Source organism: Microtus pennsylvanicus, chromosome 1, assembly GCF_037038515.1.
Source record: "Microtus pennsylvanicus isolate mMicPen1 chromosome 1, mMicPen1.hap1, whole genome shotgun sequence".
NCBI classification, from domain to species: Eukaryota; Metazoa; Chordata; class Mammalia; order Rodentia; family Cricetidae; genus Microtus; species Microtus pennsylvanicus.
The window spans coordinates 162,909,961-162,930,062 of record NC_134579.1 but is presented as its reverse complement, the minus strand read 5'-3'; positions in this window follow the sequence as shown (position 1 = coordinate 162,930,062).

Below are 20,102 nucleotides of genomic sequence, written 5' to 3'. Positions count from 1 at the left end.
CCTTCTAGGATCATCCTGGTCTTTCTCAGAACCCTTAGTTTTTATTATATCCAAAGTGACGCAACCTCTAGGCTACCCTAAATCCGCTCTTCTTTGGTTATGGGACTTTAAAGAAAGGGACTTCAGATCAAAGAAAATGAATAAAAGGTGTCTCCACTCTCTCACACCTCCTTGAATGTCTAGGAGGACCAGAGTCCCAGCAGGATTGCTGCCCGCCCTCTCCTTTTTAAAATAAATTGCGCAATCTAGTACAGCATAGTCTAATTAAGAGCCGCTAGTTCCGAATTCCCTTTTCAGTTTGTGTCTTTGACAAATGGCTGGAGCACCGGTCCTGAGTCCCCCTCTTCTGAGTCTTACCTCGTCCCATGGCCTCCCACCAGGTCTCGGAGTCCTAAAAGAAACCGGGATGCGACAGCCCTATGCCCCATCTCCAGAGACGCCCCGCTCTCCGCCTTCCTTGTCCCGCTCCCAGCGCCTAAAACTAGGGGCGCAGTTTTTGCGCTACTGACAGAGTAAACGCGGTTGCCCCAGTTCAATTGGCACAGGTCTTTCAAAATTCGGACAATATTAAGTTTACGTTCCAAAATAAAGTGTATCCGACTGTGCGTTTTATTAACCAACGGGGAACGCAAAATTCGACATACCTTTGAGCAGAATGTGAGGATATAGCATAATTTCCCTTCCATCCCGTTTAAAAATCTTAAATCACGATTGCCACCGGAGGATGTGCTTACAGAAGAAGCAGCAGGAGACCCCCATTGATTTACTATCCCAACCCTGGGCGTCTTTCCCCGCACGGATATCCTGGTTTAATAACCACCCCTGGCTCGACTTGGAAATCTATTTTTTAAGGTAGCAAAAGGAACGTTTTAAAGACCTTCCGCCGTCCAATGCTCTTCGCAGTCACAAGTGGCACACCTGCGCAGCCCGGTCAGCTCCAGAAGACCTCCAGCCTGAGAGTCGCAGTCTTCCTAGGGGCGCGCTCTGTGTCTCAATAACCTCAGAAAACAGGCAACTTCAATGAAAGCAAACTCAGCTTTCCCGAAGAAACTTCAAGGCAGCTACAATCTGTCTCCGATTACACAAACATACCTAAGGGCAGGTTGGAGTGTGACGAGGGCATTGAGGGTGGGGGTTTGTCTGCTCAGAGGTGGTTGAAACCAGTTTCCCCATTGTTATTTAGCTAAGAAAAGCTAGCTTTTGTTTTGTGGGTGATATTGTGGTTAAAAGAAAAAACAAAACAAAACAAAAAACAACATAAAGCAAAAGCAAAATGTAGACGCCACAGTTAAAGTTTACAGAAGTCTTTGAGATTAGGATAAAACTTAACTTCATGTGAGGATTTTGGTTCTTTTAAATTACAACACCGAATCAAGTGTAAATAGTTTCCGAGGGGCCCCAGTCATTGAAATACATTCTGAAGAGGACGGGCCAGTTGGCCCAAAGGGTAAAGAGTGCTTGCTGCCAAGTCTGGTGACCCAAGTTCGATCCCACGGAGTGGGAGATCCAAATTCTACAAGTTCTCACCGTGGAATACTTAACGACTCCACCCTTCACATAAAACTAAATTTGAAAATATTCCTAAGAACTGACGTTGAATCCTGCTACCTGGCAGGTGTTTCAGTAGCCCAGTCCAGCTCAGGGGTAGGTCAAACTAAGAGAAGTAGCAAAAGCAGGACTCACTGGGTCTTGCCCTGGAAACCCGAGTTTCAGACTCTATCTAATTATCACTGTGCACATTTGCTTGAGGGGAAGAAGGCATACAGCCCTAGTTCCCTCTCCAGAATCGAGCGAGAACCATCTTTCCGGGCCCCAAAGGGAGCGACGCATCAGTAAGTGCCTTGCACTTGCCAGCAGCTACAGCAGACGAAGGAAGGTGGTTCGCACTCCCCAGGAGCCGCGGGGCTTGGGCGTCCCATTGGGGAAGTGTGTGGTCTGGGCGGACCGGGACCGCAGCGAGCTGCAAAACCCCTGTGCGCACGGGGTCCTGCAGTGCCAGCCTGGCTAAGCGGCCTTCTCACAGCGGGCGAGGCACCGGAGGACCCCACCGGGTCGCAACCGGGACCTCAGGGATTGGACAGCCTCCAGCCACGTGACCAGCCAGGGTGAGCTCGCCCCGCCCCTTCCCTCCTCGCGTGCTGAGGAGCACCGCGCGTGCTTTGTGCTCACTTTCACTTTCTGCACTGGAAGTTCATGCACGAATGATAACTTTCTGGCTTTTTTTGTTTTTTAAGATTTATGTTTGAGGCAACTAAGTGCAAGAGGGAGACTTCGAACAAGAAGTCGCATATGTTTTTGGCGGGGGTTGGAGGGGGTGTCGAGGAGTGAGGAGGTTGTTTGCGGAGCTTGCCTATCCTGGAAAATTGGGCTGCTAGCCTTAGGGGGGCAGGGCTGTTTGAGCTTGTGTGTGTGTGTGTGTCCGAGAAATGTCCTGTGACGTGACACCCGCCATCGGGGCTTAGTAAGCAAAAGTTTGAAGCAAGTGGGAGCTAAATCCTCCAAGCCCTGATTTAGTCTTTTGTTTCTGAGGAGGAAAACCTGCCAGGTAGTTTGCTAGGTTAGCTGAAGTTAAGGGCCACTTGTTAGCCCACCCGGGTGCCTTGGCTGGAATTAGTACAGCAAATATGCAAAGGATGGTCCCTGCTAGCTCTGTGATCAATTGATGACTCAGAAGCAACCCAAAGCGAGTGTCCATGAACAACCCAGTTCTTACCTCTGTCTGTTCAGACGATCTGCTCCTTCCACATCTTCAGGCAGTCAATAGTCCATGCCGTTTGTTCTTATTATTACATAAAAGTAATTTTACGTTTTGTACGTATTTTACTTATGAACTTCTGGGACATAGCATCAAACTGCCTCCATCCCTTCTTTATCCCTTTCTTGTTTAGTACCCCCATCTTTAATAAGCCAGGAAGGTTGTAACAAAAGATTGGGTTTCAGAAAGAAAATTGTTTTTCCTCCTTTGAAAAGATATCTCCACAAGTTGATGGCAAAGCGACATTTAACAAGCTCTGAACTAAGCCCCTGTTTCTTTTTGGTTTTGTTTTTGCTTTTCTAAAGAGTAAGAGGAAACCACATTGACAAAGTGTGCACCATTGATTATCTAGCACAGTTTCTGGCACAAAATAAATGCTCAATAAATTATCATTGAAACTAGGCTGCACTTCCTCCTACAGAGTCTGAAGTGACAGTGTAGCCGTGGTCCTTCTAGGCTTTATTTTTATGTAGAAGTTTGATTAGGGAGAAAGCAAAGCTCATAAAGCAATTTGCTTCAATAGTATGTTGTGAGAAGTAACTTCCACTGACTAATTACATGTCATTTTGAAAGTATTTCCTCAGATTGGTTTTGAATATATAATATTGCCTTTGAATTTCTCTAATTTCTCCCATGTACTTTTACCAAATGAAAGAGTCTGGACTTATATTATGGGTTATTTCATAACCGAACACGGTGACTTTTGGGGGGAAGACATTATTATTTTCTCTGGGTGGTTATCTGAAAGTCTACCATAAAGTGAAGCCTAGAATAAAAACTAATTACATACAAAAAGTTACATTCTTTTCTGCTATCTGGGCAAAGAAGTCATATAAAACAGATATATAAATTCTTCATTTAAAAACAGTCCTGCTTTGGTTCCTGGTTTTGGGATCAAGTATATGTGGAAGCCTGAAATGAAAGCTGTTTTCTCTTTAAAACTACTCATTGGTAGACAAAAAAAATCTCTGGCCTAGGGATATAACTCAGAGTTCCAGTGCCTACTGATTAGCATGTATAGTACACTCCCTCCCCACCCCCATTGGATTCCTGGGAGACGGGGTGGGGTGGGGGGGTGGGAGGTTGAGGGGGGTGGGGAGGAATGGGGGGATGGGGGTGGTAAGGGAGGGAACTGGAGGGAGGTCTGAGTTCCAAACTCCCCACTCCCATTCTTTCTCTTACTTAGTTCAATCTCCCCTTCCCAGTGACCTATTAGGCAAGTATGGGAATGGTGCTGGGAGTTCTCTTTCTCCCTCCCTGGGTCCAGGAGACCTGCCTCCTTTAACCTAATTAGATGTGTCCCTTGTCTTGCTTCCTCTCTCACTGCAGCAGCATCTCCACTGTCGGGCTCTGCCCTGACCATTCTCTTCAAATCCTTTCCTTGAGTGATTTATCTGGCAAGCAGATCTGAACACGCCACTTGCCTTTAAAGCTCCCCATTACTTACCAGATAAAAATCTAAGCTCTTGGCCCCAGCATCCAAATCCTCTTTAGCACTCTGTAGCTTTACCTCTCGCTACTTCCTGCCCTGAATACATTCCAGCCACGCTTCATGCATTCTATACCAGCGTGTGCCCGCTGCTAGGCTAGGCACCCTGGGTACCCGAAGGAACAAGACTGAACTTTGTTCTCAAACTTATATGTTGGTACTGGAGGGTTGTCAGTAAACAAAAAAACCTAATATGTATATTTTATAGGGTGTAGGTAGGGTAATTTTAGATCTTCTGGTCTGTATTGGCTTTACTGCAAATATGATATTTTAGCAAAACCATGAGAGAGCAAGATATATATATATATATATATATATATATATATATATATATATATATATATGAAGGCTATCTAGGCCTTGGGAAGCCAAAGCAAAACCCTGAGATGGGTGGGAGTGGCCTTGCCAATCAAGGAGAGAAAAAGAGAGGAACAAGAGGGAGTAAGGTTGAGTATATCTAATTCCCCAATACATAATATGAAATACTTTCCAGGACAGACTCCAAAGCTACACAGAGAAACCCTGTCTCAAGGGGACACAGGTTGAAAATTCTGTACTCATGATAGGGTATGTGATAGGTTATAGTAAAAAGAAGAAAAAAACTAAGAAGATTATGTAACCTTATCTTCAGTCTATGTTATAAGCTATTAATGAAATAGAAAAGAACACCATGTTTAACCCAGATGAGGTGGCGCATGCCTTTAAACCCAGAACCAGGGAAGCAGAGGCAGGCAGATCTCTGAGTTCAAGGCCACTCTGGTTTGTACAGGGAGTTCCAGGTCAGTCAGCCAGTCAGCAGTACATAGCGAAACGCTGTCTCATAAAAACAGAAAAAGTAAAAATAATACTGTGTTTAGTTTTCACCCCACTCCCAAGTAGACACTCAAAGACTTCCAAAACCAAAAGCATATCTTACTCGAGATAAGGGCTATTTAACTTAGTAGAGAGAGGCGAGGCCTGAAGAGAAGATGGGAGATGAGTGTGCTTTGGGGCAGGTTCTCACTAGCTCTTGTAATAAATTAGGGGGGTCAACCACTTGTGGTCACACTCTCTCACACAAACCATCACGTGCAGACTTTTGAGTCTTTAATCATGTTACTTTCTATTTTAATTGTTTCCCTCTTTCTAGTTGTGTTGCTACGGTGTGCTGCCCTGTTCTATATTTTGCCATATGATCTGGAAGACATAGGGACTGAGAAAAGATTCGCAGGTAGTTACCACAACATCTGTAGTACTCATTCTGGGCCGTCAAATACTTCAAGAATTAATGACAATAATGTTTGTTTGTAGAGTAGCTATGTATGCTAGATGCACATATTTATCCCTGACACAACCAAATGGGAGGTTTGTGATACCTATTATACAAGAAAAGAAATGAGGATTACTTATCTAAGGTTGCACAGCTAGCCCTTGAGTTGGCTGGGGGGTCAAGTCAGTGTTCACTTTGGAGACTTCCTCAGATGGCCCAATAAAAGAGATGAGAGCATTTGCTTTTGCTTTTGTTTCTTGCACTTGGCTTCTTGTGCCAAAGTCAAAAGAGGAAACAGCACATTTGTCTATTTTAATAAGCCTATTTGTTAATTTATTAACTATTGGATAAAAATCTAGTGTCTACCAGATACAGAGAATTCAATGCTGAGCAAAGCAGAGGTGGGTCCTTCCCTTCTGTACTGAAGAAGAAAGAAGGGAAAACCACAGTTCTAAGCCCACAGTCCTCAGGGCAGAGACAGCTCCTGATCCAGCGAAAGAAGACCTCACCTGAGAGGACATCTGCCAGAAGAAGATTCTAAGTGCAATGTACCACTGGTCTTAGGACACTAGAGTTAGGAAAAGGGAGGGATCTAACTAATTGCAAACAAAAGCATTCTCCACAGACTTGTGTATGGTACTAGATGCTATTGAAAATAAATCAGAAGAATGTTGTGAAGACGGAGACTGCTCATTAGTTCCTGGCTGCCCAGACCCGAATAATCGCACAGAAACTATATTAATTACAACACCGTTTGGCCAACGACACAGGCATGTTTCTTGCTAGCTCTTACATCTTATATTAACCCCTTGCTATTAGTCTGTGTATCACCACGAGGTTGTGGCTTCTCAGCTAAGATTCTGTTCTAGAGTCTTTCTCCTTCAACAGCTACATGGCAGCATCTCTCTGGCTACACCTACTCTCTTACTACATCTCTTCCAGACTGGCTATATTCGTCCTGCCATAGGCCAAAGCAGCTTTATTCATTAACCAATAAAAGCAGCACATATACAGAAGGACCTCCCACATCAATGCTGCTTCAACCTTGGCTAATATTGGTGCCTCCTTCCCCTACAATCTGATTGTAGTCTTTTGGTTCACAATTTAAAGCAGAAGCTTTTGTTTTTATCTTTTTGATAAGTATGTGGCCTGTTTAATTGACTTAATGAAATATGTCTATTTTAGGGATAAATTCCAAAACTATGAAATCCGAGCGTTTATTCAAATTATTTTGCTTCATTGGAGTTTGGTGGTGTATTGCATCAGTGGCTGGAGTTTCAGGACGTGATACAGAAAACAGTTCTAAATAACTTCACTGATAGGAATGAAGTTCAATGCTTGCTCATGTTTATTCTCTTCTCAATGAAAGAAATAGCTCAGGAAACCGTGAAAGGTGGTATGGACTGAGACAGGAAGAGACTAGACTGGGAAAGCAAAGACCCAAATTCAGAAAGTAGCATTTTAGTCTTTTTTAGCTTGTGGGAAATTAATAGGTTGTTCTCTTCAGATTTCCCCTGGTTTTCAAGTGAGGATATTGTATTTGCCACCATAGTAGCGCTAATATATGACCTGATTTTCAAATTAAAAATTGAAGGATGAAAATAGTTACTCAGACAACTTGAAACTGGCGGCAGTGGTGGCAGCAGAGCAGTTGTTTTTAATAAGAAAATGATGGGGAAGATCAAAGAAGAACAGGGATCAGGATGTGGGAGTGAGTTCTCTTTATTGTGAACCGCTTTGGAGGGACGTGAGAGATGGAGATTAGAGATGATGAAGCCCTTTCCTTTGGTTCCTCTGATCTAGCCTTGGGTGATGCGAGTCCCCCTGGACAAGCGTCAAAGGAAAGACATGGTTAACTGGGTAGTAAAAAATAAAATCAATGGCTCATAAATACTAAGTGTTTTAAGCTTACATTTCTCCTGGATTAAAAAAGAAAGAAAGAAAGAAACCCTTAGCGATTGCAGTTGTCCTCCGCAGCTTGTAAAACACAAGTTTCCCTAATGGAGCCAAGAGCAGCGCGTCTCAGTTGCAGATAGGAAGACAGTGCTGTGATGATTCAAAGACTTTCTGGCAAATGCATGTTTTAAGGCTTTAAAGTGTGCCCCAGAGGAGGAGAAAATATGCTGGAAAAATAGCCATAAAGTACTTTTTTATGTCAAGAACAAAAAGACAGGAAATGTTTTTTTTTCCCTCTCCAAATATTGTTGTGTTTTCTCCATCTGGTGTAATAAAATAAGGCAGATATGTTATACTGTTACACAAAAATCCACCAACAAGACAGTGAGATGCTGGAAAGCAAGAGTCCCGGGTGCAGTAGATATGTTCCTGTTGCCCCTTCTCTCCCTCTCTCCCCAACACTGCAACCCTGAGGCCACTAAACCTTATTGGCTTTTTACATAGAAAGTTTTCTTTTTGGCTAATGGAATTACGGAAGTACAGAACTGTCAGCATTACGTCTAAGGAATCCTCAGTCTGCTAACTTCCTTCCAAAACATTTTTGTCCTAATTACATTTTCGTTGGTGGTTTGAAGAGCCTAGGACAACCCAAGGGAATGATTTCATTCTAATTGCATCTTTCCTTCCCCAGGAGGTCTGTGTCCCTTTCATATCTACCAAATTTACTTGATCCCTTGATTAACTATTGTCCACTTTTCAGTCAGGGGAAAAGCAAGCAGGTTAACAAAAGCCAGTCCAATCTGTCTGTTTTTTTTTTTTTTAACTCCTTCCTTGAAGAGGCAACTAAGTTTGCGTTTTCTTTCAGCCAGCCCCCAGTTCTTACCCAGGGCTCCCAGTCTGATACAGAAGGCTGTGTGTTTGTGTGGAAGGTGAGGACGCAACGTTCCCCGTTCCCCTCACCTTCAAACTTCAGGTGTCTTCCAGGCTAGGATCTTTAGTTTGTACCCAGCTTTGAAGAGACTGGGGGTTCCTGAGAGGTGAAAAACCACTGCCCACAACAACCAAGTTGATTTCTCCACGTAGGGAGACCTGGCTTTCTGGGCCTAGGTTGGGGGATGCATTCTACAAGGACCAGGGCTGCAGTGAAAGAAGTCCTGTACCGCTCCTATAGGGACGACTTTCTGCACGCCGCTTCCAACGCTGCTCTCTTCCCTGCGTGGAGAGCAAATACGAACTCCGTGCTCAATTTTTTTTCTCCTCAGAAATCTGAGAGGTGACAATAGAGGGAAACAGGAGCGCTTTCCTTTGAGCCTGTAACTGGAGAACAGATGAGGTACTTTACTAGTCTGCAGGCAGACGTGCGCCCCCTCTCTCCACAGCCCCTCGGATTCATCCACCAGGCAAAACACAAGCCAGAGCTGCTCAGGCGGATGGGAGGTGCAGGCGGCTGGAGGGCGCGGTCGGTGGATTGCTCGCCCTTTCACTGCCAGACCCGCTGGGGTCCCTAGGAGGTAAGATGAGGCGACCGGGTCTGGTTTTCCCAGGTCTCTGCTCAGCCTGTACCCTCCTCGCATGCCAGAAACTGCTGTTTCCTAGGTAGGAATTTTGTCCAACCCTCCCTAAACCACACCTTCAGTTTGGTTAGCCAGCTACCCACTTGGGCTGGACATGGTGGCATAAGTTTGTAATCCCAGGACTCAGGGGGCTGAGGCAGGAGGATGAGGAATTGAAGATCAGCCTGTGATACATTGTGAGACCTTATCTTAAACAAACAAACAACAACAACAAAAGAAAACAAAATCCAAAACAAATATTAAAAGCAAAACAAAAATCGGAACCCCTCCCACAACTACAGCTCAACCGCCTGCTTGATTAGGCATCTTCACTTCAACATCTAAAACCCCTCAGATTTAAACTTTCTCGTTCCTGGACAGCATTCCCCCTTCTGATTTTCGGGAATTTTTTAGGTCTAAAATCTGGGAGCAATGAGGCCATCCTGAAACCTGAACTCACACTCCACGTGGGTCCTACCACTGTTTGGGGCTTGCTCTGTTGTCCTCTATCACGTAGATGATCGTGGCAGCTCCTTCACCCTAGGGAACACCTGGTGTGCCCACTTCAGAATAAAGGTCTCCTAAGAGCCCACAGCTGGCCTTTCTCTCCACTCTGGTCCCTCCCAGTGAACCCGGCAGCTCCTAGAGATCTGAAACTCAGTTTGTTTGAGGCCTCACCTACCTCCTCTACCTACACCGACTTTCCTGCTTCTCTGCCTCAGGGTCTGTGCATCGCTGTCCCTCTGCCGAGAGAGGCTCCTTGGACCCTACTGTGGTTCTTCACTCATAAGCCATCTTCTGGGTGAGCTATTCACCGGTGGCCTTCTTTTTCACTTTCTCTTCCATGTCATCTTCGTGGTACTTAACTTCTCTCATAGGGAATGACTTTCCCCTCTTGGACTGCTTCTGTCTCCCCTTAAGAGTGTATTTGACAAAAAAAAAATCTATTTAAGAGTATGAACATTTTGGTTTTAAACTCTTGTCTTCCATTACCGAACACATGGAAATCGTTCAATAAATATTTATTTTTAATAAAATTAGGGACAGGAATCACTTCAGTATATTCTATGACCTTGTACAAATTATTTAGTTGCCCTAAACCACAACTTTATCAGCTGTAAGATTCTGGCATCTTCTAGTTTACAGGGTTATCGATAAGAGTTAAATAACATATAACACACTAGAAACATAGGAATACAATACTTAGTACTTCTAGTGATATATAATATTGATATATATGCAGGTCTGACTTGTGCTATATATTTGATATATCTGTGGATTTTGAAAATATATAGAAATATATGTAGCACCTGGCCCACTTAGTCTTTCCTCCTTGTCTATAGTATATAGTGTCTGGCTCAGATTTTTATTATTGATATTTTTGGTGCCTTGGAAGTGTCTCATTAATAATACTTGAGGCAGTTGAAAGGAAAAGGTCGTTCAGAAGATCTGAAGAGCCTCCTTTCCTTGGTCTGTGCTGCTTGCTTTACAATGATCCCATCTGTTTCATGGAAGAAAGGAAAGAAAGCAGGAATCTGATTCCTTGACAGATTTGAGTTTCCCCCTTTCCATCATTTATAAATAATATAAAAATATTTATTACATTATGTATGTGAGCGTTTTACCTGAATGTATTACATTATCACATGAATGCCTGGTGCCTATGGAAAGCAGAAGAGGGTATTAGATCCCTTAGAACTGGAGTTCCAGACAGTTGGGAGCTGCTATGTGGATGCTGTGAGTTGAAACCGAGTCCCCTGGACAAGCAGTCCTTGCTCATAACGGCCTAGCCTTTCCCCTACCCTACTTTTCCTGCTGTTTGTTCTATCTGCCCTATCTGGGGTGAGTAGACATTCCTTCACGGCTCGCCAGAAGTGTCACAGGCTAGATCTTGAACAGAAAAAGAGGCTCTGGACAGGAACCTACCAGCTACTGAGACTTTCCCCATTGTCCCTCTCTAAGAACTCATATCACTGAACCAGATGAAGGAGACACACAAGCCAGGCTGGACACGGGCGTCTGGAAACTTCTCCATTTAAAAATTTGGTTTAGACAACGGAAATGAATTTTCTCTTCATCCTGGAGGCTGGAAGTGTGAGACCCACGTCAACAGGTTTGCTTCCCCCTGAGGCTGCTCTCTGGCCGGCAGATGGCTGTTGGCCTGTTTATTGTGTCTGAAGCTTTTCCTCTGTGTATGACCGCTTGTCTTTCCAGGGGAAAGGGGCTACAGGTCTTGGAGGAGGGGACACATGACTTAAACTTCCATAGGTTGGAAATGACCCTTCCTACCATGGTTTCCAACAGCTTTCCAGCCTGTTTCCTAGGCAAATCTCTCTCAAGTGGACTCACTCCATGGGGTGCTGGGCGTGTGTGTGTGTGTGTGTGTGTGTGTGTGTGTGTGTGTGTGTGTGTAGCTTAGACAGCCGCTGTACTGTGGTATTCCTTTTGTCTCAACCACCCTTGCCCTAGCTTGCTCTCTCACCTGGCTTTACTTATTTTGTGATACACACATACCCCCACCCCGTCTGAACCATGCAAATAGGTCAACAGTTTTCTTTGCTTTCCTTCCAGTTCCTAGGGTAGAGTTTGGTGTGCTTGGTCCCCTTCAAATGCCCAATGTGACACAAAGCTTAATTCTGCTAAGCAGTGCTGACAGAAACCAGGTACTACTAAAGGTTTCACCTCATTTTCACAACAGCCCCTGGAGGGAGATGTGTGTCTATAGAATTCCCAATTCGCTAATTAAGAGAGGAGAGAACAGAAAGGCCAACTAGCTTGCTTAGAGTCACACAGCAGCTAATAAATGGTAGGCCTAAATATAGAATTCACATTCTGAGTGTCCCAGACTTCCTTGGAAAGACAACAGAAGAGGCTCTGGATCCTGAATGGTCAGGAGCTGAGAGGCCAGAGGCTGCCAAATCTGAACCTCCTTTCATGGTTTTCTCTGTGGGGGTGGCCTCCCTCCAGTTCAACTGTCGGAAGAAAACAACAGGTCCGGCATCTTCAAAGCCATCTCGCAGAATCTCTGCTGGTACCCAGACAACTCACACAGTCAGCGTCTAGTGCAGAGGAGCCACCAAAGGTCGCACCCACTAAGGCCTTGGGTTTCCCCAGGTTTCATGCTTGGCGTTCCCCTGGATCCCCTCGGAAGATCCCCGTACAGCTATCACTTGTGTAAGGAAACTAAAATCGGGAACTGTGGGCTTTGGGAACTGAGAATCCCAAGGCCAATGTAGTGTGAGCGCCCGGAATTCACGCGTGGGCCACAGCTCCATACCCAAGCTGGCCTGGCTCAGGGACCTAGGCACCAGAGTCTGCAGGCCTCAGTTTGCAAACTGGCATTCTTACTGTTGCGCCCCCTCCCCCGCCACCCTCACGCCACTCCACAGCAAGAAGAGTTTGTCCGGTAGTCACACCCGTTACCCTGATTTCTTGTCGTCACCGCTTTTAAAAATAGGGAAGCTAGATAGTAAACCATTTTACTGTGTGGAATCACGAATTCATAGGAACAGTTGGTTGTTATTACAGGGATTCTTAAAACGTAACTGCTCACTTTGTGGGCTTTTAGCAAAATGTGAAGGTTAAAATATTTGAAAACGATGGTAATTTTTACGCTGGTAATGCAGTTAAAGCATCGGCTTACCCATCACAGCCAGAGCAATGCTGGGGCAAGTCAGCAAAGAAAGACATTTTTTGTGGTTCTGTTTGAAAACTCAAGAACAAGCAGCCTGGACTTTTCATTCACACATTAGAGTTCGAATTTGAGTTCCCCTTAATTACTTTTAAAATGTAGATGTTTGTCTCATGACAATAGTTTCTCACGCAGCGTTTTTTTTCTTCTTTAGACATGTTGAATGAAGGATTCATTAAAACAAACAGAAATCCCAATATCTTTTTCTTAGCCAGCCACTTTTTTTTTCTGAATTTTTTTTTAAAGAAGCAGTTATTTTTAAATGAAATCTAACAAAAAAGTAATGATGATGTTTGGCAACCCCATGGTAAAATATAATAGTGTCATGAAGATAAAGACAGAGTTCAGCTTCCTTTCTTGCCCCATGACTCACTCACTTGATGTGGCCCCTGACAAGTCCCTTCAGGGTTCTGAGCCTGAGGCTCTCTTCTGTAAAGGGGGGGGGGGATCATCCTGCCATCTACCTGCCTCCTGGGGGTGTCGTAAGTGTTAATGAGATATGTGGTGAGCGCTTTGATTCTAGGGTGAATGACCCTGTACAAATAAAGCATGATTATATATCAGATTCATCTTTGATTCATCCGAATAAATGGCCCTTCTCTTTATTAACTCTCTTCCTTTTAAAATTTCAAACCTGGGCTGTCTGGTTTTAAAGATTCAGAGCAGGGTTGTGGCAGTCAACACTTGATACCCTGCGTAAAAGCCCTCTGTGGCCTCTGTGAGTTCCACACCACATGAACCAGCAATTCTGTTTGTTCACAGATACTGAATAACTTACTTTCCTCGTTATGCTAGGCAATGCATTCTCCAACAAAGACTCCTTTCCCAGAGAAAGGGTACAGAGGGAACACACAAAGAGCTGGTTATGCATAGCTAGCCCCTTCTAGTCAGGGTTTCAGTTAATCCTTGTAACAACATATACATACATGTATACATACATGTCTATGTTGTCATTACTGTATGCCCCGAATGCAAGCAGAGGAATTTCCATGTCATTACAGGTAACACACCGAAGACATAGAACCGAGGGAATGACATTAGAGCAGTGTCGTTTTCAGGTCATTTGGAACAAGAGGGAAGTGCTTCTTTGAAACTTCTGATGGAGAGCTGTGCTCAAACAGCTTTTTGGAAAAAAAAAAAGAGTTGCTAACCCAGCAGGTATGGGACTTGGCTATCTGAATTAGTGAATATCTTAGATGACATCCTCCTAGAACTGAGATGACGGAGTAGGGAAATTACATATTAGCAAACTATAGGGACTCGGAGTAGTCAGATGTTGCAAAGTACAGCTTCTTACCTTACGGCTTCATGCCACAAGAAAAGAACCACAGAAGCTCTTGTGTGCTTACTGTTTCCTAGAAGAAAAAAAGTCTTGAGAAGTGTAAGTAATTGGTTTAAACTTGTCTCAAGTGTTAAACTGTTTCTGACCACTTCTAATAGGCACTACCTTGGGGTATATACCGACACTTTCTAAAATCTGCTGTATTTGAACAGCAGTCTGCAGATTTCAGAAGAAACTGTAGAGATAAATGCCACACGATGCAATCTAGTCAGTAGATAATTCATAGGCAAAATTTGAAAATTGGAAGGGTTTATATTTTTAATATAACAAAAAGGTCCTATACCCTTATTAGTATCAGGAAAAGAGAAACTTTGTGGGATTAGACCTCTTTTGCACAGAAAAAAAAATGGAAATTCTTTGTTCATTCATAGAAATATGATCTACCAAATTCTAACTTATAATGGCGCACAGAGAGAAAAGAAACAAACCAGAAAATATAGTTTTGCATTCTGTGTGTGGACAGAGAGGCCAGCGGCAGCGGACTACTTCAGTTTGCTGAGCACACAGGAATATTAGGACGCTGCCCGTTTGCTGCATGTTGAGACTGTGCTGATTCGCCGGTGTGTTTAAAGCCAACACTCACAGGCTGGGTTAATTGTGTGTTTGGTTTTAGACGCACAACACCGACACACACAGCAAGCAACAGAAGCAGACGGAGAGACCGCATACACCAAGTGTTGAGTGATTTGGATTTCTGGGAGCCAGGGCAAGAACTTTTTCTGCATGAGACAATAGAAAGGGAAGCGTGTGTTTTCTGCCACCTACTCAGAGACCGTATCCTTGAGAGAGTTAGAGAAGTCCGGGCTTACAGTTACTTAGTTGGGAAAGGAGTTTTTTTTTTCTTAAAAAATTGTTTTATTTAAATGTATGGGTGTTTTGCCTGCATGTATGTCTATGGCGTGTGTGTTCAGTGCCCACAGGAGCCAGAGGAAAGTGTCAGAATTACAGGTGTTTGTGAGCTGTCGTGCAGGTGCTGGGAACCAAACTCAGGTCCTCCACGGGAGCAGCAAGTGATCTTAACTGTTGAACCATCTCTCCAGCCCAAGAAAAGGATTCTTTTTTTTAAAATGTCATTTTATTGATTTCTTTAGGGGGTCTGTTTCCCACCAGGATGGTTTGCACTTGCTGGGTTGTTGAAGATGATCTCCTGATCCTTGTATTTCCAGTTCCTGAGTGCTGCCTGCAGGACAGACATGGGCTCACCATACACTCGAGTTTTTTTTTGTTGTTGTTTTTTGTTTTTTGTTTTGCTTTTTCGAGACAGGGTTTCTCTGTGGTTTTGGAGCCTGTCCTGGCACTAACTCTTGTAGACCAGGCTGGCCTCGAACTCACAGAGATCCGCCTGCCTCTGCTTCTCAAGTGCTGGGAATAAAGGTGTGCGCCACCACCACCTGGCAAGAAAAGGATTCTTGATAGGGATTTCAGAGTACAGAGCCATGATATGTTAGAATAAGAAGAGTCTATTGGGCATATACCCAAAGGAGGCACACTCACACCACAAGGACATTTGCTCATCTATGTGCATAGCAGCATTATTTGTAATAGCCAGAGCCTGAAAACAACGTAGATGCCCCTCAACAAGAGAGTGGATAAAGAAATGTGGCACATTTACACAATGGAGTACTGCTTAGTGCATAACATCTTGAAATTTGTATGCAAATGGATGGAACTAGAAAAAAAATCATCCTGACACGGAAAGACAAACATGGTATATACTCACTCATAAGTGGACATGAGACGTAAAGCAAACGACAACCAGCCTATAGTCCACAACCGCAGAAAAGCCAAGTATCAAAGAGTATCCTAAGAAAGACATACATGGATCCTCCTGGGATAGGGACAAATTCTCCAGAGTAAATTGGGAGCATGGGGAGAGGGGAGAAACAGAGGGGAGAAGAGGAATGGGGAGGAGAATAGGAGGGATCTGGAAGGTTGAGTTGGGGGGAAAGACAGAGAGGAAGAGCAAAAAAAGAGGTATCTTGATAGAAGGAGCCATTATGAGGCTAACCAGAAACCTGGCAGTAGGGAAATTCCCAGGATTTCACAAGCATGACCCCAGCTAAGAATCTAAGCAGTAGTGGAGAGGGTGCCTGAACTGGTCTTCCCCTGTAATCAGATTGAGCACTACCTTAACTGACATCATAGAACCTTCATGTAGAAACTGATGGAAGCAGATCCAGAGATCAACAACTAACTACTAGGCCAGCCTCCCGGAGTATTGAAGAGAGGGAGGGGCAATACTGTGAACAAAGGGGTCAAGACGATAATGGGGAACCCACCAAATCAGCTGCCCTGAACTAGGGGGAGCTCACTGACTCCGAACTGACCACTGGGGAACCTGCATAGGTCTAAACTAGGCCCTCCGAAGGCAGGTGACAATGGTGGGACTTGGGCAGGATATGGGGCCACTGGCAGTGGGACTAGGCTCAAACCCTAGTGCATAAACTGAGTGTGTGGAGAGCCCATTCTCTATGGAGAGAAACGTCGCTCAGCATAGGCATAGAGTGGGGGTAGAGGGCTTGGGCCTACCTCAGCGGAGATGATGGGATAGCCTTTAGTTGACACTCTAAGGAGTGGATGGGGTGGGGTGAAGGGAAGGTGGAGGGAGGGGAAAAGAGGAGAGAGGGAAAACTAGGATTGATTTGTAAATTAAACAAATAAATTTAAAAAAAGGAAAAAAAGAGTCATTAGTAGTTAAAATGCAACTTCTTATTTTAGGAATAAAGAAGCAGGTCCAGAGTCCTAGTGTCGGGGGCCAGGTTATTAGCAGATTGGTAGAATAAAGTGGGACCCGTCCTCTAATGTTCTGCTGTGCCAAAGGACATTTTCATTTGTTTAATTTGGTAACTTTTGTCTTGTTACTGTGGACATTTCCAAATGTATACAGAAAACAAAAGAGTATGCTGGGTATATGTCTGTCTATCGAGTTTACCCATTTAGTTTTATGTTATTGTTACTGTATTTATTCCCACATTTTCATTGTCATTATTATTATCATTATTACTATCACTGTTTTATTGAGGCAATCTCGGAGAGCCAAGGAGAACTTTGAATGTCTGATCATCCTCCTATCTCCACTTCTCAAGTTTTGGAATTGCAAGTATGTGCCATCATGATGAGTTTATTTTAAATAATTAATTAGTTTACTGGCTTATTTAAAAACAAATTCTGATACCCGCAGTGTTTCACTGGCAATGCTACTTTAAAGATAAAGACTCAAAACTATAAGTTATACTGTTGATAATCCCAATAGAATCAATAAATCTTTTGGTTTGTTACTTGGATATTTGAGACAGTGTTACGTAGACTATAATGGCCTCAAACTCATTCTGTAGTTCAGAATAACCTTGAACTGCTGATGATTCTGTCTCCACCTCCTGAGTGCTACTGTGTGCTATGGTGCCTAGTTTATATGGTTCTGGGAGTTGAACCCAGAGCTCCGTGCAAGTTAGAAGAGCATTCTATTAGTTGGGCCACATTCCTAGGCCCAGCATTAGCAAGCTTTGATGTTATCGAATACTTACTTCTTACTCATTATTGATTTAATAATCATAAGGACATTTTTCTGCTGTTGGGATGCCTGGCAAGAACTTCCATGCCTGACCGGTTACAGCTTGAGAGGTCCAAAACTTTAGCTTCCCAAGGTGAAAGGAGTTGGGGAGATGGATGCTAACAGTAATTGTACAACTGGGTGGTGGTGGCACACACCTTTAATCCCAGCACTCAGGAGGCAGAGGCAGTCAGATTTCTCTGTGAGTTTAAGGCCAGCCTGCTGGTCTACAAGAGCTAGTTCCAGGACAGGCTCCAAAGCTACAGAGAAACTCTGTCTCAAAAAAAAAAAAAAAAAAAAAAAAAAAAAAAAACAACAAAAAACCTAAAAAAACTTTTACCTAAAATTGTTATGATGATCATTTTTTTTTCCTGTGTATCTTACCAAAACTTGAAAAGTTCTCAGTATGCCTGGTGTAGTGGCATCCACCTGTGACTCAGCATTCTGGAAACTGAAGCAAGAGAGATATTATGAGGTCAAGGGCAATTTGCAGTATACAGTGAGATGCTATCTTACCCAAAACAAGAGCAAAGTTGTTGAGATTAATACACTTTTTGATATTTTATACTCGGTCATATATTATGAAGGAGAGAGAGGAATAAGGAGGAAAATATACAAATGCTTCTTTCTACATCCCAGTAAATAGGTTTGGGTTCAGCTAAAACATTTTCAAGTATGTATAAATTGTGAAACCAGTGAAGAGTTGAAGAAACATATTAGATTAGAGGAGGCTAGAAATATAATCCAATCCATTACAAAGTATTATCCTGGATTGGCTCTCAAATACAGGAGAAAACATTATAAAGGACATAATTTGGACAACGACGAAATTTGGATGTAGACAATGAGTGTTGTGTTTATTGTTTTGCTAAGTGTTCTGCAGATGTCAAGACTCTTCATTCTGAGGAGCATACATTCCACTGAAGAAGTTTTGATAAAGGAGCCCTGTATCTGTAAAATCTCTCAAATGATGCAGGGAAAAATACAGAGCAAGAGGAGATGAAGCAAATGGAACAACATGCTAAGAACTGATGACTATTAAGGAAAAGGCACAATCCAAGGTGCTAATCTTCTGTTAGTTTTGTGTGTGTGTGTATGTGTGTGTGTGTGTGTCTCACTCTGTAGCCTTGGCTGTTAGTGGGCCGGGAACTCATTGTGCCGACCATGCCTGACTTCTGCTGGGTTTAAAGGCATGCGTTGCTACACCTGGCCTATGTACTGGTTTGGAAAGTTCTCTGTAGATGTAGAACCAACAGCAGTCCTATCGTGCAGAGCCACTCTGGTCATCGTCAGCAGAGGGAATACAAATTAGCAAAGAGGCAGGTTGAATTGGTGACACAGCGGGGCCTTGGTTGAGTGAATTTAAGACTTTATGACCTGCCTTTTCTTTATGAAGAAGCAATTGAGGGTAGACTTTGTTAACTATCAATCTACATTTTTGTGTTAATTGTCCAGGCACTAACATTTGTTAGCGATGCACATTCTCCAAATCCAGGAGAAATCCACAAGGTGCGGGGCCATTGTGGTGATTTGCGGCTTGTGTTGTAAGCTGGGGCTGTTGTGTAAACTGTCAGATACTCAACTCAGACTTGTCTTATTCATCAAGTATTTGTCAAGGGACTGCAATGTCACACCTGTTTTCTTGCTCTTAGGGTCATAAAATAAAACAAAGCAGGAAAGACCACCTTCCTTTTTGTAACCTCCATATTGGTATTTTAAACATACAAGCACAAATATTTAGAGAGGAGCAAAGGGCAGGAGTAAAATATTGGCTTCACAATGGTGTGCTTGTTGGAAACTTCGTGGTTAGCTCATAGTCTATGGGCAGCTGGCCTCCTTCTGCTGGTCTCGGTGGAGGTGCCTCACAGGACAGCATCCTCAGTTCAGGATGTAGGATGCAGAGCTTTGAATCTCTTCCTGGAGTTTCCTGTCTCCCTTGGACCAGCAGAGACGCTAAGGCATGTTGTTCTGCTGACTGTAAAGAGTGTAAAGCTGTTGTTCTGTTATGTCTGCCATTTCATTGGTTAGTCAATTGCCTGGCTAAAGCCCAAGTCAGGGAATGGGGCAATGCACTCCTGCTCATGGAAGAGAAGGATGCTGTAAAGTCTTGAGTCAAATATTCTGAATATGATGAGCAATGAAGTTTAGGGCCTGTTCTACAATCAGCCAGCACTGGCAAATTCACCATCTCCCACCCACTAGATATAATTCTTTAATCTCTTCTCACTTTGGTATTTTTGGTATATGTTATTGTGTTGAGTATATATTCTCCTATGATCCAGGATCCAAACACAGCAGCCCTCCCCAAAGAAAAACAAAATCAAAAGAATCAGTAACACTTTTCCTCATGGTTTTCATCTTCAGGAAGGACTTTGGTGGTAGCAGGGGTCCTTGCCTATTTGTTATTCAGGATAAATGTCTAGTAATATGGTCAGATGATTAGAATGACCTAGGGCCAGTCTTCACTCTGTAGTGGACTTTGTAATCGTAGATTTGTAAGACCTATTGTAAGAAGGGGTTGGGACTTTTCTGTCCTGATGGCCTGGTCCCAAGTAATCACACAAAAGGCTATAATAA